At 40.3% G+C, this 25,950-nt stretch overlaps 1 long non-coding RNA gene across 1 annotated transcript in view; it reads left to right on the top strand.

The window, feature by feature from the left end:
• The window catches only part of LOC307002494, a 46,590-nt gene that overhangs the window by 11,575 nt on the left and 9,065 nt on the right, over positions 1 to 25,950 (top strand). The window contains exon 2 of the long non-coding RNA XR_013798485.1: positions 6,848 to 6,886. This is a non-coding gene — a long non-coding RNA (uncharacterized lncRNA). The remainder of the gene's footprint in view (positions 1 to 6,847; positions 6,887 to 25,950) is intronic.

The raw sequence follows: 25,950 nt of genomic DNA on the forward strand, positions 1-25,950 counted from the left end.
TCAGAGAGAGAGAGAGAAGTGAGGATCTCAGAGAGAGAGAGAAGTGAAAGGATCTCAGAGAGAGAGAGAGATAAGTGAGAGGATCTCAGAGAGAGAGAGAGAAGTGAGAGGATCTCAGAGAGAGAGAACTCATCATCCCATCCATTAAACTGCCTGGAGTGACACAAGGGAGAGACTCGGGAGGCATGCTTATTTGGTACAGATCAAATCTTGCCCATGCCATCAAAGTAGTTAAAACAGGACAATTCTACACATGGTTAGAAATTAATAAGACAGTCACCGCAACAGAGAAAAACATCTTCCTGTGTACCACTTATATCCCTCCAGTAGAGTCTCCCTATTTTACTGTAATGAAGACAGTTTCTAAATTCATGAAGTAGACATTAATTACTTCCAGTCACAGGGAAGTGTGCTGCTCTGTGGAGACCTGAATGCCAGAACAGGTGAAGAACTGGACACACTTGACTCTCAGGGGGACAAACACCTGCCTGGAGGCGATGTCCTCCCCACACCTATACAAGCACAGAGACACAACTATGATAAAACAACAAACAAAAGCGGAACACATCTTCTTCATCTGTGTCGCACACTAGGTCTGTTCCTAGTCAACGGCAGGCTTCGAGGATATTCCTATGGTAGATACACCTACAGCTCACCCTTCGGTAACAGTACAGTCGACTATTTTCTGACAGACCTTAACCCAAACTCCCTCAGAGCGTTCACAGTCAGCCCACTAAACCCACTATCAGACCACAGTAAAATAACCCTCTACTTAAACAGAGCAATGCCCAACCAAGAAGGATCTAAACAAACCCTGCTCCGCTCACTTAGAAACATGTATAGATGGAAACAAAACAGTAAAGATACATATCTAAGTACAATTAGACAACCGAAAATTCAAGCGCTATTAGATCAATTCCTTGCCACTCCTTTCCCACACAATAGTGAAGGTACAAACCTAGCAGTAGACAAGCTGAACAGAATATTTGAGGTATCAGCAACATTATCCAACTTGAAAACCATAAAAAGAAAACCAAAAAGACCACATGCCACTGAGAAATGGTTTGACAACGACTGTAAAAAAAATTTGGAAAGAATTAAGAATCCCATCTAACCAGAAACACAGAGATGCTGACAAGGAGAACATCCGTCATCTCTATCATGAAAAACTTAAACAATATGAATACTTTAAGAAAGAAAAAAGAACAAAACACAAAAAGTCAACTCAGGGAAATTGAAGAATCCTTAGAATCCAACCACTTCTGGAAACATTGGAACACACTAAAGAAAACTTACCATCAAGAACTAGCCATCCAGAATGGAGATGTTTGGATACACCACTTCTCCAACCTCTTCAGTAATATAAACAAAAACCAGGAACAAAATGCCCTATATGACAAACTAAGGGTTTTAGAATCAACCATCAAAGACTACCAGAACCCCTTAGACTCTCCAATTACACTAGCCGAACTATTAGACAACATACAAACCCTGAGATTGCAAAAAGCCTGTGGTGTTGATGGCATCCTAAATGAAATGATTAAATACACAGACCGCAAATTCAAATTGGCCATTCTCAAGCTCTTCAACGTCATCCTGAGTTTAGGTATATTCCCCAACATCTGGAACAAAGGTCTTATTACCCCAATCCATAAAAACGGAGACAGATTTGACCCTAATAACTACCGTGGTATATGTGTAAACAGCAACCTAGGCAATCTCTTCTGCAACATCCTAAATGGCAGACTAGCCCATTTCCTCAGAGACAGAAACGTCCTGAGCAAATGTCAAATCGGCTTCCAACCAAAATATCGCACATCAGACCATATATACACTCTCCATACCTTAATCGACAAGCAAATCAACCAAAACAAAAGTAAAAATTTATCATGCTTTGTTGACTTCAAAAAAGCTTTTGACTCCATTTGGCATGAAGGTTTTTTTCTTCAATTGATCCAGTGGGGCATCGGAGGAAAAACATATGACATCATCAAATCAATGTACACAAACAACAAATTTGCGGTTAAAATTGGTAACAAACACACAGAATTTCTCCCTCAGAGTCGTGGAGTGAGACAGGGCTGCAGCTTAAGTCCCACGCTGTTCAATATCTACATAAATGAGCTAGCGAGGGCTCTGGGTCAGTCTGCAGCACCTGGCCTTACTCTACTGGACACTGAAGTCAAGTGCCTTCTGTTTGCTGATGATCTGGTGCTGCTGTCTCCCACGAAAGAGGGTCTACAGCAGCATCTAGACCTCCTGCACAACTTCTGTCAGTCTTGGGCCCTGGCAGTTAACCCCAAAAAGTCAAAAATAATGATTTTCCGAAAAGACCCAGCCGCCAAGACCAACATTATAGTTTTACATTGGACAACATGCTCCTCGAACACACGCAGGACATTAGCAAAACCGGGAATTAAAAAAAAGCTGTTAACGACTTGAGAGAAAAGGCACGGAGAGCTTTTTACGCAATTAAGATAAATATCCAAATTGACATCCCAATCAGAATCTGGCTAAAAATCATCAAAACAGTAATCGAACCCATCACGCTGTACGGGTGTGAGGTCTGGGGTCCACTCACAGACCAAGAGTTCACTAAATGGGACAAACACCCAATAGAGACTTTGCAGACCGCAAAAAAGAGCCATTAAATTCCATGCCCACTTAAAAAATAGCGATGAACAGACCCTCCATTACAAAGCCCTGTCCTACCGAGAGCTGAAGCCAGAGAGAAACGCCCTCGGCCGATTGGTGTCAGAGCTGACATCACAAACTGACAATAAAAACATAGCCAGACCAAAACAAATAATTAAAACACAAAAAGAAAAATACATCAAACATTGGACAGACGCAACAGAAAAACAGAGTAAATTGGAGATAGAGAGAACAGAAGATATGAATTGGCAGGATACCTGAGTAAAGTGAGCGACCCTAAACTGAGGAAAGTCCTGAGCGTACAGACTCAGTGAACACAGTCTGACTATACAGACAGGCAGACACAGACACACACAGACACACACACACACACAGTCTGACTATAGAGACCGACAGAGCTGGCTGCCGAGGGAAGAGCGACTGTGCCCTCACTGCTCAGAGAATCAAGTGGAAACAGAGCTACACTTTTTGACTTCCTGCCCCAATTATACAGACATTAGGGACACTTTCTATCCCCTTTCCACAACCCACCAGAAAGACTTCCATCAGAAATCAAATAAGGACAAACTCCCACTCCTGCTTGGAGAAAGCCCAGCGAGCTCAACCCTGGCTGCCGGTGTGTGAGGTCCTGTCACGACCATAGAGCCTCCAGCAGGACAGAGCTACAAACTATACACCTAGAGACACTGGTATAAATATTAGAAGATTGTATTGCTATGTTTATTTTGATGTAATTTTTATTTTTATTTATTTTTATTTTATATATTTGGAGAGAGAGAGAGAGAGAGAGAGAGAGAGAGAGAGAGAGAGAGAGAGAGAGAGAGAGAGAGAGAGAGAGAGAGGATCTCAGGGATCCTGGCTGGACACAGTAGCGTGAGCACAGCCTGACTCTCACTGTTTTGTCTACTCAGACTTCAGCCCAAAACATCAGAGCAGATGGAAATTCAGTTCATTCTTTTTAAATGCTGGCTTCATGCAATATAATATTATAATATAAATACAATTAACACTTATGTTATTAATTTAAAAATACATTTCGGTCAAATTCTTCCAGTAAAACAAAAGCTTTTATTTTGCTTTTAAAAATCTTAATAATAATAAAAAATGTAAACATGATTTCAGAGGATGGTGCTCTTTAGATCAAGAACATTTAACTGTCAAGATCCCATAATATACAAAAATGTACTTATTTGAAATAGTGCATAATCTAAATTTGTCCATGTACATTTAAGTCATAAGATTTATAGTTTTACGTTGGTCAAATACTGTTTTTATTTCCAGGTTTACAGTCGATTTTGAATCCCAGATTTACAGGGGTCTCAAACGTTTGGACTCTCGTGTTATTCATTTCCCACAGTTTTACACTCAATAGTTCATCCAAACCCCCCCAAAAAATATTACAATTATACAAATTAATTACTTTATTTTTGTCTGGTAAAGATTATATTGTATCCTTATTCAAAGAATGCATTTAGACTTACGCACCACTGGCTGAAAATAGTCCCAATTATCAGTCTATGAAAATAATACATGTGCACTTTTGATAAAAGTATAATTCATTTAAACAGCAGGGGGTGATCTTACATCAAAGGAGAAATACTTGGCATTCATAGATGCAAGTTGTTTTCTAAGAAACAACCCCCCCATGCATCTGTTCATATGCAAAAACAGAAGGCTTATACAGGGTTAATCTACACTGTGACGACCAAACCTGAAGTCTGCTGCATTGGGGAGAACTGTTCAATAAACATACAAAATCATTTCTTAGAGGGGGTAAAAATATGATTAGCTGTGTATGGAAACAAATAGATACAAATAGTCAATGGAAAGTCCCTACCTAGATATAGAGATAGATATATAGTTCACATTATTTTAAGTAGGGCAGAAATGATGTATACTCTGTCAAGTCACTATCATTTAATAAACTCATTTTCTGATATATTGATATAGTTGTCATTTTGTAATAATGTGTTAATTTAAACTTGAACAGCAGTAAACTGACATATAGATAAAGAGACATATCTTAGCCTCATGCGAGCTGTCACTGTAAAGCGCAGAGAGAGATAGAGTGAGAGAGAGAGAGAGAGAGAGAAACATAACAAAAACAAACTGATTTACTGTCTTCACGGCTAATTAATACCTGCCACATGATAAGAATCTGTGTGAAATACAGTGCACGCGTATCTCATTCCTGGATCGGGCAGCCAACCAAAGCATTTCATTTGAGAATTTCTTAGCGACAAATGTCAAAGAGAGGAAAAATGATTTGTTTCACCTCTTGTACAGGTAAAGTGGAATGAGGCAAATTGTATAATTATGTACTCAAGCTATTTCGCATAAGGTATATTATTTTAGTAATATGTTTTATGCTGATTGCAGTGTTTGCCAGCATAGCAATTTTCTATTTGGTGCTGCGGTGCCGCACTGCTATCATGCTAAATTACTGAGGCTCTGTAATTTACACCTCGCAATTTATGTGCACAGAAATGTGCTTAATGTCTTTATTTTGGGGGTCATTTTACCCTCTCCATGCTTTTTTTGTTAAATAAGTCTTTTATTTTCACTTATAGGCTTCTTTTTTAAATCAAAAATACAGTAAACGGTAATATTGTTATTAATTATTACAATTTAAATGAACTGTTTTCCATTTTAATATATTTTAAAATAGAATGTATTACTGTAATGTAAAAATGTATTTTTGCATAATTTATTTTGCATGATTTAATGCATAATTGTTAAATAATAGTATGAATTTCTTTAAAAAAAAATGTGTTTCTATTATACACTAACTTCAGATCTATATTGGTTCAATTATTTCTTTTTTTTTTCTGTCAACAAAGCTAAATATAGGAGCAGTGAAGTTTTTTTAAGTTTTTTTTGTGAGGAACTTCAACATCCAAATAATAATATGAATTTGTCACAAAGTAAAAAGTAAAAAAGAGAGAACTCAGAGGAAGAACCTGGTGATAGATACAGACATGACATCATCTGACATAAATATCAATTAATAATTTTCTTCCCAATTAAGGGTGGAACGCAGGACGAGTCTAATAGTCAGCCTGTGCTATGACCTCATTGTCCCATAACAATGATCCATTGAGGGCCGCGGCCTCAGAGCTACATGGCAATTGCTGTCCATAAGTTTTATTTGGCATTTTACAGCTATTAGGTCACACCAGTTCTGTGCCATGTTGAAGGTGGCTATTTTGAGAGAGAGAGAGAGAGAGAGAGAGAGAGAGAGAGAGAGAGAGGGAGAGAGAGAGAGAGAGAGAGAGAGGGAGAGAGAGACCAGTGATGAGAGTAGGAATACTCAGTCTTGCTTTTGAATCATGCATGATCTTCAGTGTGATACATTAGTGATGAACAAGAAAAACGTGCTAGTCTGATTGTTGTATTTAATTTATTTACAGTCATGTCTGTGTCTTTCTGTCCGATTTTGACGACATTGTAGGCACGGGTGTTTGTGAGACGAACACACACACACACACACACACACACACACACTCACTCACTCACGCACGCATACACACACACACACAACTATGTACATGTGTATCTACAAAAGCATCTATAAATAAGAGTAAATATGAAAATTTTTAAGTGTTTTTATTAAGTGACCAATTTGTTTCTGATTGACATAATTCATATAATTATTTTATTTCATATAATATGAAATTCATATAATATTTTTGAGCTTAAACATCTAGTTTTTTATCATTTAGATTATCAAAGTATTACTTTGAATTGAAACATGTTCTGCATATATTCCGTTTAGTTGTAAATGCAGTTGCATACATCATTTGAAATGTACATGTGATGCTTTCTTTTATTTTCCGTCCGCTTGGCACTCTTCAGATGTTTGAAACTGTGAGCGTGTGTCTTGGCTTCTTTAAGCTGTTTAAATAGTCCTTGAGATGTGAATTTGCAGCTCATTTCTATAGTTTCTCTAACAATCACATATAAAACTGATTTGAACATGAAATAATAACATTCTTAATCCAAGACAAACATGATTGGGAGTTCAGGAATGATCCGTCATGGCCATTACACTGTAATTGAAAGGCAAACATTATTTTGTACCTCAATGAAAGTGGTGGCTTAATGCAATTACTCTAGTGATGTGTGATTTCCAGGCATTTTAACTACTCTTCTCCGTGTCTCTTTCTCTCTCTTTACGATCTGCTTCATAAAGGACAGCGTTCTGCCTGAATGGTGCCCAGACTCCTCTCATGTGAGTAATAAGAGAGTGTGTGTGTGTGTGTGTGTGTGTGTGTGTGTGTGTGTGTGTGTGTGTGTGTGTGTGTGTGTGTGTGTGTGTGTGTGTGTGTGTGTGTGTGTCTGTGTGTGTGTGTGTGTGTGTGTGTGTGTGTGTTTGGTTTGGTTCGGTTCGGGTAAACCCTACATTATGGGGACAAAATGATGGCACTATCTGAAATCCTTGTGGAGACATTTTTTGGTAAACAGCTTATAAATTATAAGTGATGTTTTTTGAAAATGTAAAAATTAAGAAAGTTCTCTGTGATGGGTACGTTTAGGGGATAGCATACAGTTTGTACAGGATAAATCATTATGTCTATGGAAAGTCCCCATAAAAAACATTTGTGTGTGTGTGTGTGCGTGCGTGCGTGCGTGCGTGCGTGCGTGCGTGCGTGCGTGCGTGCGTGCGTGCGTGCGTGTGTGTGTGTGTGTGTGTGTGTAAACTGAGTGTCATTTTGGGCATTGGACTGCTCTGCTAACCGCCACCAGCCACATGCTCTCACATGCACTCATGCGTTATATTTAATGACATTTATTAAATGCATGTGTATCTTTAAATAATACCAGAAGGGTGTGAATTACCAGGGGGTCAAAGAAAGTCTACCCGTAATATTACGATTTACCAGTAAATATAAAGATGTTTCTAGCTCTGACTGATTTTAAATTGTAATTTTGTCCATCTCTGGGATGTGTCACTGTTAGCTTCACCTGAGCTGTTGAATTACAAGCGCTATAAAACTGTGCTCATTAACTTGCATGTATTGCAATGATGAAGAACATAATGTTTAAAATGCATACACAGTTCAGTTGAATGAGAACAAACCCTCTTTAATGCTGTTAAACTGAATGTACAAAGGAAACCGTTCACTGAAAATATGCACAACTTAAAACAACACTGAAATAGGAGCGTGCAGTTTATCTGTCAATAAATTGCATGTGCAAGTTGCGTATATAGTAGTACATGTATATATACGCCTGTCATTGTGTAATGCGCACCCTGAAGATACACTTTGATATATAACTTAAAGTGTATTGGAGTTAAAGTGTTGAAAAAGCATACAAGGAATAGTTTGCAGAATTGTTAGCTCAACCAGCAAGTTTATCCATGTATTTACACTATAAACATTGCAATGTTCATAAAGCAAGCCTTTGTGTGATTAGACCATTTTAGAGCAACTGTGACTATATTGTGTAAATGCTCAGTGAGGTTTAAAATTAAAACCAAAGAAAAGATCAGTATATTTTGAGTCACTTATATGTGAACTACTGTACAGGAATGTACAGTTTCCAGCATGTTTTTCTGTATATTGTTACTGTATTTATAGGATTGTTTGCTGACTTGCTTTGCTGCATATATGGACTTCATATATTCATTTATGAAATCCATATATGCTCAAATTGTCATTTATTTTTCTTTTTGTCAACCAGATAGACAGATAGATAGATTATTGAACAATTAAAATTAAATTGACTGAAATACTGTTTTTTAACAGTCCAAAGCAAAACCGTTTAGTTGTGTGAGGTACTGTAAAAAGTCAAAAATTTATTGTATCATGTTGCGGGGATATTTTGAGTTTTCTAACCTTTTCTTTCTTTCTTTTTCTAATTTGTATATATTGTTTTCATAATGTGTCTGCAACACTTCAATAAGTAGAAATATGATTCTAGTTGGCAGTAAACTCTGTTAACACTGACCTGGGAATTTTCTAATCTGTTTGTACTTGTCATCTGTTGGTTTCCAGAGTAACCCTGACTATTTTGTCACATACTGGAGCGAATTAACCTCTACTCACTTTCAACCGGTGACAGGCTTAGCTTTATTAAATTGGCACTAGATTTTTCCCCCATTTTTTTCTGTTGGCAAATGTGTTATTATACGCTGGAGATTTAACCAATTATTTCCACTGCTGCTTACTTTAAAACCTTTTTTCAGTATTTCTGACTCTACACACTAGATATTAAGCGTCTTAATATTGAAATAGTCTCTATATAAAATGTCAAGTCTTGCCAAAATTAAACTAATAATGCAGGAATGCTGCATTTCATTGCTTTTTTACACTATTCCAAATTATTTCTATAGGCCAGCTAATCAAATAATCACTTTCAATAACGGGCTGCGTCTTGCTTGGGCATTGTTCACGTCTCCTGTTTTATCTGTTCTCATAAACACTTGAATCATTTATTATTTTCCAGGATGATAAATAAATCGGAGTTCAGGTGCTGCTCATCAATCAATCAATATTAGCAGTTCAAACAGAAATCCAGATTTGCACTTACTACCGTTTACACCTTGCTAGTAACCAGGTATGTGTGGGTGTGCGAATGCGAGTGTGTTTTGTGCGTTCAGGGTGGTGTTACGCATCTTTCAACAAGCGCTGTGTGCACATGCATGCATGTGTGAGAGTATCGAATCTATCATGGCAAACTATGCGCGGTCTTTAATCATTACCATAACTGATTGTGCCGGGTTTATTTTGTTTCGATTTTACTTTGAAACTGTTTACTCTGCAGCTTTATTCGTAATTCATCACAAAACCAGAATTAGGCGCAGTGGTTTCAGCGGCCTGAACAAAGCTCACCTCTGTCAGTGTGAATGGGCCTTTCTTTAGGAGGGCGGGTGAGTGTGTTTGTAAGCGACAATACACCTGGTAACTCTGTAAACTGTTGTACATACACACAATGACTCAGGATGAGTGTGTTCGAATGGAAACATGGCTTATGTGTCAATATAGCTTATGTAAACCTTGTCAAAGCCTCTTGAATGTACAAAGGGGAACCTTTAATTGCAATTCCATCATTAATCTTATCATCATGCATCTTAGATTGGACTGGGAGTGAATGTTGGGTGTGAGGTATGAGCAGAAAGGGATGAGCGTTAAGCACACACAGTTGAGACCCTTTCGGAGGGGGGAAAGCATTGAGAAAGGTATGTGTGAGGCGAATCTGATGATGGTTATGTTTCACCTGCTGAATTAGAGGAAATCAACAAGCATTTTCCAGTCTATTACATCATTGCTGAACACATGCCAAGTCAAGTTGAGCTGGATTTCTTCCAGGTCCACTCCACCTCTCCAACCTGACTCTCACAAACACACATACTTGTTTACGCCGCCTTATGATGCTTTCCCAGTTGTGTTGTTATTCATTTCACGTCAGGACACCTTTCCATTTTATTTTGGCATGCTAGAAAGATGTCCGGTTCGTCATCCGAAAACTTGGGAATTTTTTATTTTATTTTTTGAGTCAAAATTTAGTTGGGATCTAAAAGACTTTTAAAGTGCATCTGTTATGTTATGTTATGTTGATACTGTAAAACTGGCCCCATTATTGCTGTTCGTATTACTGTGTATTCAGATATAGCCATCATCCAATCACAACAGACTGAGCCATCTGACCAATCAGAGCAGAGCAGGCTTTCAGAAAGGAAGGGTTACTGAAGAGAGACTGAATCTTTTTATCAAACCATTTCAGACAAAAGAAGTTATGCTGCAATTTATATTATGAGAAAATGATGACCTTGGGTGGATGCATGTAGACCTAATGTAGGAGACCCCCAAAACACAATTAGGATCCTTCAAAATAGCATAATGGGACACTTTATTACTCAGTAATATTCTAAATTTGACTGCACTGGCAACAAAACTTGGACTAAATTGAGTTGTATAATTAAAATTGTCTTTGAGCTGCTTTATAGAATTGATCAAATTAATGTCTTAATTGATGAACTCTGCAACATCAAAACTGATATTAAACTGACACTGTTACCTTCTGCAGAGCTGCTTATAGCAGAATAAAGCTAGTTTCATAATGAACTGTGAGCTAAACTGAATCAACACTGAACTGAATTGAATAGATTCATTTCTCTATTATCTTCAAATTGACATCATGACTGAATAGCGCTGTATGTTCACAGTGTGTACGGCCCAAGATCTGCAATCGATTTCAGTATGCGCATGCATTATACTCTCAATTTACTTACATTTGACCCTGTTTAAAGGGTAACTAATAGTGTTGGGTCCGAGTCCACCTTTGTCGAGTCCGAGTCGAGTCCAAGTCCTTAACAACCGAGTACAAGTCCAAGTCCGAGTCCAAAGAGGGTCGAGTCGGACTTGAGTCCGAGTCCTTAACATCCGAGTCCGAGTCGAGTCCGGCCGAGTCCACAAAGATTTAAATGATTTGAAATTGACCTTTCACAAAGACCCGCCCCTCTTGGTTACTGTTGCTACGTCCGACAAGCCATTCCTCTCTCACTCCACATGTTCTCGGTCGGAGAAAAGAGGACACTAACAATGTGCCAACAGACAAGACAGAGCAGGGTACTTTTGGTTTGAAATAAAGTCTCAGCTTTCAATTTTTTTAATTTTTATGAAAATCAAACGATAAATACTGTTTTGTGGTGCTTTAATGTGTAGGCCTCAGTTCAAGCAGCACGTGAACTGATAATCTCTTCTAGTTATAGCACAAATTTCTAAAAAAGAAATCAATACACACTATTTTTCAAGTTCAAGTCCACTGCCTTTAATCTACTAACTGATTTGGTTTGTTTGTCGAACAAAAATGGCGTGTATCTGCATTATAATTTGTCAGATCACCTGTCAATCAAATCCCGGCGAAAGGTCTCAACACTGAGCTCTTAAATTAATATTTTAAACCTTACAAAATGATTGCAATGTATAGTTACAGTCATACGTTTATTGTACATCTTTTAGAATCTGCAAGGTAATGCTTAATAATGCAACACGATGCATTAAGAGCCAGGGGTAAACTTTTGAGCAAGATGATGATGTTTAATTTTTTCTTATTGTGTTGTACATGCTAATATCTTATTTTGCCTCTGAAGGGTTGGACTAAATTAATGAATGCATTTTTAAACAAATAAGACCAATTTACATCAATGATCCAGTTCAAAAGGTTACACCTCTTGGCTCTTAATGGATGCTTCCTTCTTGTGCATCACTAAATGTTTGCAGGGTTTGTAATAGTTGTGTATGAGTCCCTCAGTTGTCACCAGTGTGAAAGTATGGATCTTACAATCATAGTCACTGCTAGTAAGGAGTCAAATATGCAGAAGATGCTGGAAAAGCAAAGAATGTGCAGGAGCTGGATGATTTTTCCTCAACCATTAAAAAAAAAAAAAAAGTTGTGGATCATTCAGGTAATGACACAATATTAAAATCGAGCCTATGTAATTTGTCTTTATTTTGTGTTTGTATTTTATTTAGGCTATTAAACATCTGTTATGTGAAAAAGCTTTTTCAGGGCAGTACTAAATAGAAACAATGTGTATGATCCGTCTTATTAAAAAACATAAAAATAACATTGATTTTGGAGATTCTGCAAGGAGTATGTTAACTTATGACTAAAGTATAAATGCAACAACAATGATAACATTATTAGACGCCAAAATGTTGCTATGGTTATCACGTTCTTATGTTGCTATGTGTCAAATCATCGCAATTTCATGACTCAAAGGACAAAAATTAAGTGGATTCAATCCCAGATTTAAATGCAGTTATCACTATTTATAATTTACAGTGTGAACGTAACCACTGGTCCTCTAGAAGTATGAAAAACAAAACTATTTAGATTCTCAATAGCGCTCCCTTTAAGCCATCACTTACCGCGTTCTGCACTCTCCCTAAAACTCTCGTCATAAACACTGACTGAAGTTGTCCGCACTGCACAGTGAATATCTTATTTATATTGCGTCTAGAGAGACTTTGTTGTTTATGAGGGGATTTGCGAAAGGATAAAGCTCGTGCTGATTCTAAACATACATTTTGAGCGAATTATTCGCATGCGGACTCTAAAACGCCTCTGATTTGCCACTGTGTTTATGCACTTAACTGTGATTGGCTACAATGCTCAACGCTGAAACAACGTTGTTTCGTTTCGTTTTTGAATAAAAAAAATTCACAAAATTTAGTTTTGTGTCATCCAGTGCCCGGACTCGACTGGACTCGGACATTTTTCCGAGTCTAAAATGTCCCGAGTCCGTGTCAAGTCCGAGTACAAATTCATTCGAGTGCGTGACAAGTCCGAGTCCATTCAAAATTGGACTCGAGACCGGACTCGAGTCCGAGTCCGAGTTCGAGTACCCCAACTCTAGTAACTAAACCCTAAAACAACTTTTTTTTTAGTTAATGATCTGTAAGACTGGGGCTTTATTAATGCTGTTTATTGATTCAAGTACCTTTGTTGACAAAGTGTTTTAATCAAGCGGCAACCTCCCTGTCTCTCTCTTGAAACCAACACGGAAGTGAGTTAAACTGCAATTCATCAACTGGCCACTTGAGGCTGGTGTCAAAAGTGAGTCAAGTCTTTATCTCCCCCATGTTGAAATGCCCAACTTTACAGCAGAAAAAAAAACATGTTTACAGCCTGGTACTCTAAGTGGTTTTGGTCTATACTAATTTTGCCCTTCATGACAACTGTGAGGGGGGTGAATTTTTTTATATCTCATCCGTTTAAATTTTATTAAGCGTTACATTTCTGCATAATTAAGGGTGTGTCCACTTGAGTGACAGGTGGATTGCCGCTGATGTCAATGCTAGCCATTTGTCTGCTGTTAGCTGTCACTTCACACATTTTAGCTGCTGAACTTGCCGTGTTTGTGCTTTTTTTTCTGGATTATTTCATACAATTTAATACACCCATTACTTCGCCCACATCCTTTGGATTCCGTCGTTGTCATCAAGTATCGTTCGAGAGATTCCTCTGTGAACATGCACTAATGGATTTCTGGACCATAGACTGTAGAAAAAGAGTGACTCACTGACACATAAATCACTGTCACACACTCAGTCTCACTTGTAGCCATGTCTTTCAACTATCATAATATTCTGATGGGCAAAAACAGGAACTTTTAATTGGCTTTACATCATCAACTGTCACTTTAGCGCGAGGCCCTGTGCAGTCGCAGACTTGGTACTGTCAGTACTCAGTAGCATATAGCATTAGCTCCCAAGCCTGAGCTGACTTGATCACGTCGAGCTAGATGGGCGTGGTTTCAGATAGCCAGGCTCCTCAGCTCCACCCACGCCCCGCCTCTTAGCACATTTTCTGTTATCCGAGAGTGACGCGAGGCCAAGATGGCGACGACCGGCTCCGCCCACTTTAGGCTTCAAAAATGCTCGTCAGAAAGAGAAAGTCACGGACACTACTTCCATATTTTTTTACAGTCTATGGTTTTAATTCTACAATATATGGTGTAAAAACGTCTGAGTGCTGCCCTCTCAGTTTGAATGGTGGCTACTGCAGTTGAATTTTGCATTTGAGCCCGCCAGGCTCTGCCCACTTTTCCAGCATTTTTTCAAATATTGCCAGTGGGTGGAGTCAGGGTCGGACCAGGGGTTGAGTTACCCTTTAAATCCATTATGCAGACATGTCAGGCAAAAAACGCCCATCTTTGGGTATGATGACCCTGTCTGACAGCTCATGTCATCTCTCGTGTTTTCAAATTATGTTCATTGTGAAAGCCATGCTTCGCTAAGCTAGCTGGCCATCTTATGCGTCATCACCAAATAAATGCTACCTTAGATTATGGGGTTGAAAGATGGCCTCTTTTCTATCACACAGGGCAGATAAGTCTATCAACGAATCAGCCTTGCAGGAAGGGAGCTGCTTAAAAGCTCATAAATGTCTCCTTTTCTTCACTTCCTTTTTGCTTAATCTTCTCCCTCTGGGCAAACGGATGGTATCGCACTGTGCAGAACCTTAAGACAGAGTTAAGCAGAGACATAATAAAGAGAAAGACTACAGTTATGTGAAAGTCCATAGGGCAATGCAATTTGGTGTAGTCTGCAGATATCAATAATTTTCAATTAGAGGATTTCGACAGAATGAACGGGGATATTTCAGCACAAGCTTGCTTTATATCCTTTTAAGTGTTTGTTCTGGCTGTAGATCAGTCAAACATGCTGTACCTGTTAGTCAGTGCTAATGCATTTAATTATGCTGCCTTGCCAAATGTTAATGTGATTTATATCCTGGACGGTCAGCCTGCTTGCTTTCAGAAAACTGAGCAAACAATCATGTACCAGAGTATCAGGACATTATATAATGTTGCATTTGAGAAAGTTTTAAATCACTAGAAAACTAATACATTTTGCAATGACTACATATAGTGTATGTATGTATTTTTTTTTTTTTTTTTTACGGTATGTAGTATGCAACAATAAAATTTGAAGCAATTTGCAATTTGAAGAAGTATTATGGTACATATACAGATACATACACAACATAATACATTTATATTACACTTCAATTATTTTAGGGGTGAATTCAGGTTGATTGGGACACTTTTTCCAAGTCATCTCAATGGCAAAAAGTTTCCCAATCACCTTGAATTCTCCCTATTTTATTTAAAGTCTCCCAGTGGTGAAAACCAAAGATTGTAATGTCTATGTGGTTAGACATTACTGAGTATTTTCTCCTTAAAACTGCAGTGAACCAAAGACAGTCTCAAAAACACGGTTTGAAATCGCTGGTGTTTCTGACGTCACAAACTACCTTGTAACCAATCATGTCAACATGTGATCGTCAACCAGTGGATCTCTGAGCTGAGTGAGTGAGTGGAGGCGGGGATATTAAATGAGGCAAGGGTGTAGAGTTACATTCAAGTTATTTTAAGGCATGAATATTTTTTTTTCAAGGAAAAACGTTTAAATATGTCATTTTGGTAATCAAAGTCGAGTTTTAAGGGATAAAATGATTGACTACAGGGGTACTTTAGTTAAGAATTAAAACATTGATGCATCACTCCATGAGTGCGTTGCATTCTAGGATATAGTATTCCACACAGTGTAATCTGGTTGCAAATGTTTGGTAAATTTAAACATGCTTTCCAATTTGGCATGCAGTGCACATTGCTCATAATGCATTATACTTTCTTTGTTTTAAGAGCATGTGCGGTAAACAGTGTTGTGTGTAATGCATTACTAAGTAATTGATTACTGTATTTCCCCTTGAAAAAGTAATGTAAAGAATTACTCTTCATTTTTCTGTAATTTAATTAGTTACTTCTGATTAAAAACTGTATAGACTAGAACATTTCCATATAAAGCAATAGTGGATTTAACATCAAAATGTAACGTCTTATTGTAAAATGTATGTTTTTAATGTAATCTTCACTCTTTAAATATATTATGGTCAGTTCAATAATAATGTAAGCAATTTTATAGTATTTATTTAAAATAATTAAAAGAGCAGTTTCATGTCTACTCTTGTATTGTTCAACTGGGATTTAGAAATTAATTTGTAAGAAGTGATGCAATACTTTTTATAGGGAGTAATTCGTACAGCAGTCTAATTATACTGTTGAAGATGTAATTATAATCTTGTAATTAATGTATTTTTTAGAACAACTTAACTTTCCAACAATGGCGGTCAATGTTACACCACATCTCTGATTGACCGCATCAGTCTTCTATAAAACAATGCATCGAATCTCATCAACTGGAGTTTCGTATGTTTAAACACTTCATATTTTCTCACCGCTTCTAGATGCATGAGGCAGCGCTGATGCTTAGAGATTTAATCTGGGAAATCTTACAAAATCCCATTTTTCCATTCCAATTTTAAATAATCCAATCCCTACAGTCAGTGCAAGTATGTACAGGACAGACCCCACAGCAAGAGTGTTTGCAATGCACTGTGTAAGATTGCAATGCTCAAATTAAGTAGTTTTGAAGGGTTTGTGAGTGTGGCAAAACCAGCAACCTAAACCCTTTCTATAGGCTGCTGTTTGAACAATGTGCAACATAAGCATCAATTTCTCCTCGAGAGAATAAATCAAACCATAAGCATAAACTACTGGGGTTTATAATATAGGCTGCCCTCATTTGTATCTTTTTGCTGCGAATGAAAGTTGCCTTCAGTATGGTTGTAGCATTATGTAGTATTTTTTGAGTATCACTTTTTGAAGGAACGACCTTTATCCTGGACCACCAAAATGCTATCTTACACAAGTCTAAACTAAAAATCTTCAGACACTCACATTTCGAAATGTTCTGCCCTCATTTAGTCTGTATGTACGTATGTATTTATGTATTTATTCATTTATTTATTTTCTGTGAATCACAATCACACAATCACAAAAAAAAAATGTAAAGATGATGAAAGCACCATAAAAGAAGGATGTCTATTTGTGGGCTATTCCAGAATTGAATTAGTGTAATTGAATAGTGTAGTTTTATTAATTAATTGAAATTTTATAAGTGTTGATGTATTAGTTTAATTTAATATGTAATGTAACTTTAATATATTTATAGTAAACAAAATAACATGGTCAAAGAAACTTTCATGTTTTTACATCATTTAAACATGTGGATTATTCAAACTACAACAATTACGTTATATCCAGTCTTAAATTAACACTTCAACAAGAAACATTTAAGATTGCCACCCTACTAAATTCAAAGTGTAGCAATTCTGTGTTTTTATTGACTGTTTGCGGTTTTTCAAGTGTCTAGGTGTTTATTATTTTCGTGTGTAATTGCATGTTTGATGAGTTCGTCTCCGGTTACTTAACTGTAACCTTGTTCCCTGAGAAAGCGGAACGAGATGCTGCGCTGCTCAGCGCATTGGGAACATATTTTATTGTGACCAGCTGTGAATATTGTGTATAACACGTCAATGAAATTGACCCGGAGGTAATATAGCCTCGGTCGGTGACGTCATCGGCGCGCCCCCGCGACACGAGGCTATAAGTAGATGAGCCACAGGTGCAACGTCAGGAAATTTTGTCTGAAGAGCAGTCCTGGGACATCTTCAGCACGGCAAAGTAGCGCAGCATCTCGTTCCGCTTTCTCAGGGAACAAGGTTACAGTTAAGTAACCAGAGACGTTCCCGTTCGAAAGCTACAATCGATGCTGCGCTGCTCAGCGCATTGGGAACGAGAATACCCATGCCGCCGTGCTTGAACATGTCTGGACTCCCACGGTTGTGCAGGTGTGTTTCACAAGAACGTAAGAAGGCCTAGACATTACCTTGCGATGTCGACTCAAGGACATGAGAGCCCGGAGTGGCATGAACATCCAAACTATAAAATCTTATGAATGTGTGCGGAGAGGACCAACCTGCCGCATCACAAACATGTTGTAAAGGGGCCCCCCTTGCCAAAGCACTAGAAGAGGCGACCCCCCTGGTGGAGTGAGCCCTAAGGCCTATAGGCGAAGCTTGGCCGCGCGCCTCATAAGCAAGAGCGATAGCATCCCTGACCCAATGAGACATAGTCTGCTTGGTAGCAGCTCCTCCTCTGTTGCTGCCCCCATAACAGACGAACAGTTGCTCCGACTTACGCCACTGGCTAGTGCGGTGGACGTAAGCCTAAAGAGCATGGACTGGACACAGCCTATGAGATCTCTCCTGCTCCGGCGTTGAGAACGGCGGAGAGCAGAAAGCCTCAAGAGTGACAGGATGTACAGCCGAAAATGGAACCTTAGGCAGGTAATCAGGATGTGGATGCAAAATCACTTTCACCATACCTGGGGCAAAGTCTAAGCAGGATGGAGAGATAGACAGAGTCTGCATATCCCCAATTCTCTTCAAGGAAGTTATTGCCATCAGAAAAACCATTTTTAGAGTCAGAAGTTTATCAGACGCTGATTCTAATGGTTCAAAGGGGGTATCAACCAGACCCTCGAGAACTATAGCTAAGTCCCAAGAAGGGATCTTGGTTCTTACTGGAGGCCTCAGTCGCCTGGCTCCCCGAAGGAAGCGTGAGAGCAGAGGGTGTCTCCCAAGTGGCGCCCCGTCAACTAAGGCGTGGCAAGCTGAAAGAGCGGCCACATAAACCTTAAGAGTGGCAGGACATATGCCCGTTGATAATTTCTCTTGCATGAAATCCAGCACTGAAGCAATCTGGCAGTTAACTGGATCTACATTGTGTTCAACGCACCACCTCTCAAAAACACCCCACTTAATGGCATAACTTCTCCTAGTGGATGAGGCCCTAGCACTCAGAATGGTCTCAATAACATCCGGCGAAAGCCCAGTGTCTCTTAATTGGTTCCCATCAGGGGCCAAACGTGAAGATTCCACAGGCCTGGCCTGGGCTGGAATATCGTGCCCTCCGCCTGAGACAGAAGGTCCCTCCTCTCCGGAATCGCCCACGGTGAGCTGTCGAGGAGAGACATTATCTCCGAGAACCATAACCTGTTCGGCCAACGCGGCGCTATCAGTAAGAGGCAAGACCCTTGTTGGCGAACTCTGTCTAGAACTCCCGGGAGCAGAGAAACGGGAGGAAACGCATACAGGCGCATCTTGGGCCATGAGTGCGCCATCGCATCCAGACCCAACGGAGCTGGGTGACTCAGAGAGAAGTAGAGGGGACATTGCGCTGTCTGCTGGGAGGCGAAGAGGTCCACCTCCGCTTCGTAAAATCTGGTCCATATCTGTTTCACTACCTCCGGGTGGAGTTTCCATTCCCCCGTCGGTAGTGTCTGTCTGGACAATAGATCTGCTCCCACATTCAGATGCCCTGGGATATATACTGCCCTGAGTGACAGGAACTTGCCCTGGGCCCAGAGAAAAATCTGCCTCGCTATTCTGTTCAAATTGCATGAGCGCAGACCCCCCTGGTGATTTATATACGAGACTGCTGCTGTGTTGTCCACCCGCACCAGGACATGACAGCCCCTCAATTGCTGGAGAAAATATTTCAGAACCAGAAATATGGCCATCAGCTCGAGGCAATTGATGTGCCAATCGAGCTGATGACCCTCCCATTCCCCTTGAGCTGGACGGCCATCCAAGACCGCTCCCCAGCCCGTCAGGGAGGCGTCCATCGTTAGCAGTTTGCGACGACACGGCGCCCATAAAGTGGGACCCAAGGCGAGGAACCGGGGTCTGAGCCACAGAGAAAGCCCGCGGCGGGCTTCGTACTGGATGCTGAGGCCATGAAACCTAACATTCTTGGGTACTGACGAACAGTACGAACTTGGCCTAGCTTGACATTGGTCATGGTCTGCCGAATGGTCTCGATTCGAGCGGGAGACATTTGTGCCTGCATCGTAACCGAATCCCAAACGATCCCGAGATAATTCGTTCTCTGAGCAGGAGAAAGAACACTTTTCTTGGTGTTGAGTTTCAGCCCTAGAGAAACTAGATGAGCTAACACGATGTCTCTGTGTTGGAGCGCCATCTCTCGCGATTGTGCTAGAATTAACCAATCGTCGATGTAATTCAAAATGCGAATGCCCTGGAGTCGTAATGGAGCCAGTGCTGCATCCATGCATTTTGTGTATGTGCGGGGTGACAGTGCTAGACCGAATGGAAGAACCCGAAATTGGTACGCTCCGCCCCCGAAAGCGAACCTCAGGAATTTCCTGTGTTGTGGCAATATTTCTATGTGAAAATATGCGTCCTTCAGATCGATCGTGACGAACCAAACGTGATGTTGTATTTGCGACACGACCGTCTTGACGGTTAACATCTTGAACTTGAGTGCTTTGACTGTGCGGTTTAAGCCTCGAAGATCTAAGATTGGACGCAACCCCCCGTCCTTTTTGGGTACTAGGAAGTATCTGCTGTAATAACCTGACTCCCTCTATGGAAGAGGAACACGTTCTATGGCCTCTTTGCTCAGAAGAGTTTGCAGCTCTTGCAACAGTACATGCATCTGCTCTGGTTTCACGGTAGTGACAATCACGCCGTTGAAACGCGGAGGACAACGAATAAATTGGATTCTGTATCCTAACTGTACTGTGCTTAATACCCACGCAGAAACGCCTGGCAGAAGTTTCCACGCTGCCAGACTTTCTGAGAGTGGTATTAATTTTAATACTTCCTTTTGGGGGAGGTTAGATGTTCCGTGTCCGGAATGACGGCCGGGAACGACGGAACATCTAACATTTCGCTGGAAACCGCTGCCCCCCGAGGCACGAGAGGTGGCGGGGATGGAGTGGTTTTGTGAGGGTAGCGGGAAGGGGCGAAAAGGTCTTGAACGCGCCCCATCCCGCGGGGGACTACCCCCACTAGATCGGGCGCAAGACCATCAGGAATTTCTCTTTTTATTAATAATAGTCCTGAGGTCTCGCTTGGGAGGTTGCTGAGCGCGGCGAACCTGTCCCCAATCCCTGCGAGGGGGAGCACGGTCCGCTACGCTCTGCTTTCTAACCTCCCTGGGTTTTGAAGGACCGGGGCGGGGCTGGGTGGCATACGGCCCCTCCCCTTGAGTGCGGCGAGGAAGAAACTGACCGAACGCTTCCTCGTGTTTCTTAACTTCCTTAAAGCGTGTGACAACGGTGTTAACCGAGTCACCAAACAGCCCAGATGGAGAAATAGGAGAGTCGATAAGAAATAGTCGATCTTTCTCTTTAATCCCTGTCAGATTAAGCCACAGATGCCTCTCCGTGCTGACTAAAGCAGACATAGAACGGCCGATGGCACGGGCCGTCTGCTTGGTCGCACGGAGAGACAGATCTGTGGCACGACGAAGCTCAGAAAATGCTTCCTCGTCGATCGTACTGCCCGCACTCAAATCCTTCAACAGGTCAGCCTGGTACGCCTGTAACACTGCCATAGTGTGCAGCGCAGCACCAGCCTGACCTGCAGCTTGATAAGCTTTTCCCACTAAAGATGATGTTACACGACAGGGTTTAGTGGGGAGGGTAGGTTTCTTTAACGAAGATGCAGACTCGGGTGAGAGATAGCCCGCGAGCGTCTATTCAACCCGAGGCATCTCCGTATACCCCCGTGCTTTCGCACCCACGATAGTCGAAAAAGTCGATGTCGAGGGCACAAAAACACGAGAAGTATATGGTTTACTCCATGACTTAGACAGCTCGTCATGAAGGTCCTCGAAAAAGGGGAGAGACTGATGTAATGTTCTCTCCCCCCTGCCACCGGACAGAAACCTATCCTCAAGCTTACTGGGTTTGGGGGTCTCTTGGTCGCGTGGCCAGTCAAGCTGTAACCTGGCCACCGCGCGAGTCACCACCTCTAGCAATTGAATGCTCAGAGGCTGGCAGCTCGCTACCTGAACCAAGAGATATATCATCCCCCTCGCGAGCCGAAGAAGCACCGGAGCACGCTTCGGTATCACGAGAAGGGATGTTAGGATTTGGTGACGCAGCAAGCGAAAGGGACGGACCCGTCTCTTGCTCGTCATACAAATCCATACGAGAGCCCCACGTTGGTAATGCGGGTGCGGACTGGAAATAGTTCAGGCGGGTGCGGAGCATCTTAACTGTGAGCTGATCGCACTGCTCACACCCGCCCTTCTCTATAGCCTGTACCGCGTGCTCTTCCCCCAAACAAACAAAGCAATAGTCGTGTGTATCCAGCTCAGACATGGGACGGGAGCATGGAGGAACACAGCGCTTATTGCTTTGCTGACTCATTTCACCTCTTTTTTTACTTTTTAAACTCTATGATGTAACGTAGAGAGAAAAAGATTTTTAGAAATGAGAAAAAAAAAAGAAAATTCTGCACACTGCCTGTAGTAAACTAACTCCTAGCAACAGATCTGTTTTAGAATGAAGGTAGAGAGAGAGTTTTTGACGCACACACTGCACAGTAATGGTCTGAAGACAAAAGACCTGTGGCTCATCTACTTATAGCCTCGTGTCGCGGGGGCGCGCCGATGACGTCACCGACCGAGGCTATATTACCTCCGGGTCAATTTCATTGACGTGTTATACACAATATTCACAGCTGGTCATGATAAAATATGTTCCCAATGCGCTGAGCAGCGCAGCATCGATTGTAGCTTTCGAAAGGGAACAAACTGAATTAGAACTTTTTGCCATTCCATTGATAATTTGTTATGACATTTGGAGTTTAATTTCAGTAATGATGATATGCATTTAACACAGTTGCTAAAACAGGAGTTAGAATTCAAGGATTCTTAGAATTTGGTTTGGTAAGAATTTGGTTTGGTTGGTTGTGGTATGGCGTACCACAAGGCTCAGTACTAGGACCGCTGCTGTTCACTCTGTACATGCTACCATTAGGAGATCTCATTAGGAAACATCAACATAAGGTAACAATCTGTTACCTTAAATTATACGTTTATCTCTGTAAAGCTGCTTTGAAACAATCTACATTGTTAAAAGCTCTATATAAATGAAGATGACTTGACTAATAGAGAAACAAATCTGCCAATAACAATTATGTCATGCAAATGCAAAAGTACATTAATAAGAGGTGTTGCCTGCAAACTCAACCCATTTCCAAACAAAGCACACTTCATTCAGGTAAACCGCTGATTTCTACCCTCTGGTGATGTCGTCATAGGTTTAAAATTGTGGCTGTCATAGAATAATTGGATTATTATTACAAGTTGTTTCCCAGGAACATTTTTTTTTAGTCCTGTCTTGCTCTTCATTATATTTGACATGTAAACAAGCTCCTAAATGAAGCATTTATTGTTGCTAAAGGTACAACCACATGAAACACCATGGTAAAAAAAAAAAAAAAAAATCACCTTTTCACCCACTCGGAGGAAGACAGGAGTGCATGTCCCATCCTGAGCCACCAGCACCTCTGGGCCCTTACAGCAAACATGGAAAACAGTTAAACTGTTAATACCACTGACAGATTGTCATGTTGTAGATTCCTTGATGTGGAACATCATCTTTGGAAAAATCAGGAGAATGTTTTATGGAAAATTTGAGCACTTTTTTCCAATAACCCTTGCCTTTGTCTTATTTATAGAGTGTCTTAAAGGCATGGTCTTTGTGACATGTTAGTGTGTGTGAGCATGCATGCGCACATGCATGTTGGTTTAGGTATGTTTGTGTAGACTAGCAAGTGTTTTGCCGCTAGCTTAAATTTTGATTTACATGTTCCTGTTCACACCTAAACCTCATCGTATATATCATGAATGACAGGTGGAGACCGAGATGCAGCAGGCACTCTCAGTCCACAAACAACCCAACATTAATCGAGCCCTATAATTGTTTAGAATTTATAGTTTTGCATTGCCTCCGAGCGGATGAGGCAGATGTTTGCACAATCTGCCAGCCGAGGTGTTTGGATACGCAGCGCTCAGTGCGGGCATTCTTTAAGCATGATTCCACTTCAGTCGCCATTTTGTGCACGCTTTTTGCGCAAGTTGAGTATCTTTTCTCTAATATTGGGTCATTACTTTAAATTGGGTTTTAAAACAGTATGGCAGTAGTAACTTGTTATTTGAATTTCTACTATAACAAAGTTATACAAAGTTAAAGTCTGTTAAGGCGAGACACTACAGGTGAATAGGGTAAACATTTAAAGTAATATATATCACCATGAAATTTCCTCAGTTGATTACACAAGTAAAAAAAAAAAATGTATTACAAGTTTTTGAAATTTGTATGTTTAATTATGCAAATTAGGCATTATCTCATTAAATATGTACAAGTTTGCATATATTTTCGGTAGATAGATCTGAACATATGATAAAGCTAGGTGCAAAATTATTTTTTCATTTTGATTACATACAAGATGAAAAAAGATGTTCAGAGGGATTTCAGGATATGCATTACCTAAATCAAAATATACTGCCCATAGCCTTAAAAAAATCGATTTTCGACATTTTTTATTTATTAAAATGTCACATAAATCAGGCCAGGAATGATTTATTAACAAATCCCTCTGAACATATCTACATAATACTGCTAAGTGTATAACTGGAAAGTTTGGTGTACATAGGTGCTACATAGGCTGAGATGTGTCACTGGAGAATGACAAAAATCTAATTTGTGTGTGTGTGTGTGTGTGTGTGTGTGTGTGTGTGTGTGTGTGTGTGCGTGCGTGTGTGTGTGCGTGTGTGTGTGTGTGGTAAATCCTACATTATGGGGACAAAATGTCCCCACAAATATATCTGAATTCCTTGTCCATGTGGGGACATTTTTTGGAAAGTCGTTGAAAAACAACTGTCTGTATGGTTCCGGTAAACTGTCCCCGCAATGATGGCAATATCCAAAATGGTCTTTGTGGGGATTTTTTACATTTATTTTTTGGTCCCCATGAGGGACCATGTCTTTTAAAAATGTAAAAATGCAAAAAACTTTGTGTGATGGGTAGAGTTATGGGTTAGTGTAAGGGGAGAGAATATATAGTTTGCACAGTATACAAATTATAATGTCTATGGAAAATCTCCATAAAACATGAAAATTCAAACATGTCAATACATTTAAATAAGTTCAACCTCAAACCATACTATTCCTTCTAAATGAATAGTCTATTCTGCCCAGTAGACAGACAGCTTGCTTAATCCCACTGTTCTACAGATGCCCTGATGGCACGCTGCCAGGCTCACCCAGGACAAGCCCTGACACCAGCGCCTGCTCCCATCCAGCTGCTGCCAAAGGCCTGTCAGTAACCGCTCAAAGGGGAACGAACATTACTTATGTCTTGGTTCCATTGATAGAAGGATGTATTGCGTATCCATAAAGGACTTGAATCTTGTGCACACGCCACGCCTGATATGTGAAAGAACAAGAATAAGCCCCACCATTCAGTTTTACAAAGTTGCAAAAGATCTACATATCTCTCATATGTAGAAACAACTGCAACATTGACTGGTTGGGTATGTAGCTTTGACTCATCTTACATCACAGCATGTTTTTGAGAACTTTCAGAGCCTGTGATTAATTTCATGAGCTTATGTTAGAACGTAACCATCTGGTTTTCGTCTTGGAGCCTGCACGACAGCAGCTGACCAGTGAAACCAACTTGTTGGGAGGGAAGCTTGTACAGTATGTAAATTTAAAAGAGACATTTGTGATTTTACTAGAAAACTATGATCCTTCCGTACTCACTGTATGCATGTAAGTCTGCATGAAAAATCTATAATGGTTTTGCCGCAAATGCTCAAGATGCTTCCTGGAAAGTCAATCACTAATTAAGGATTTCACGAAGTAATTGAGGATCAGTGGTATCTTATTCATGGAAAACACCAGGGAGCAACCAGATACCAGAGAGTGTGTAAAAGAAACTGCACCTGCAAAATATCGCAGCTAACCGCATAACAGCCACGGTTCACACACACTCACACACACACCTGTGTCATGCACTTGGCCTTGAACGCACTCACAAACACGCTGTCCT

Source organism: Phoxinus phoxinus (genome assembly GCF_949152265.1).
Source record: "Phoxinus phoxinus genome assembly, chromosome: 8".
NCBI lineage: Eukaryota > Metazoa > Chordata > Actinopteri > Cypriniformes > Leuciscidae > Phoxinus > Phoxinus phoxinus.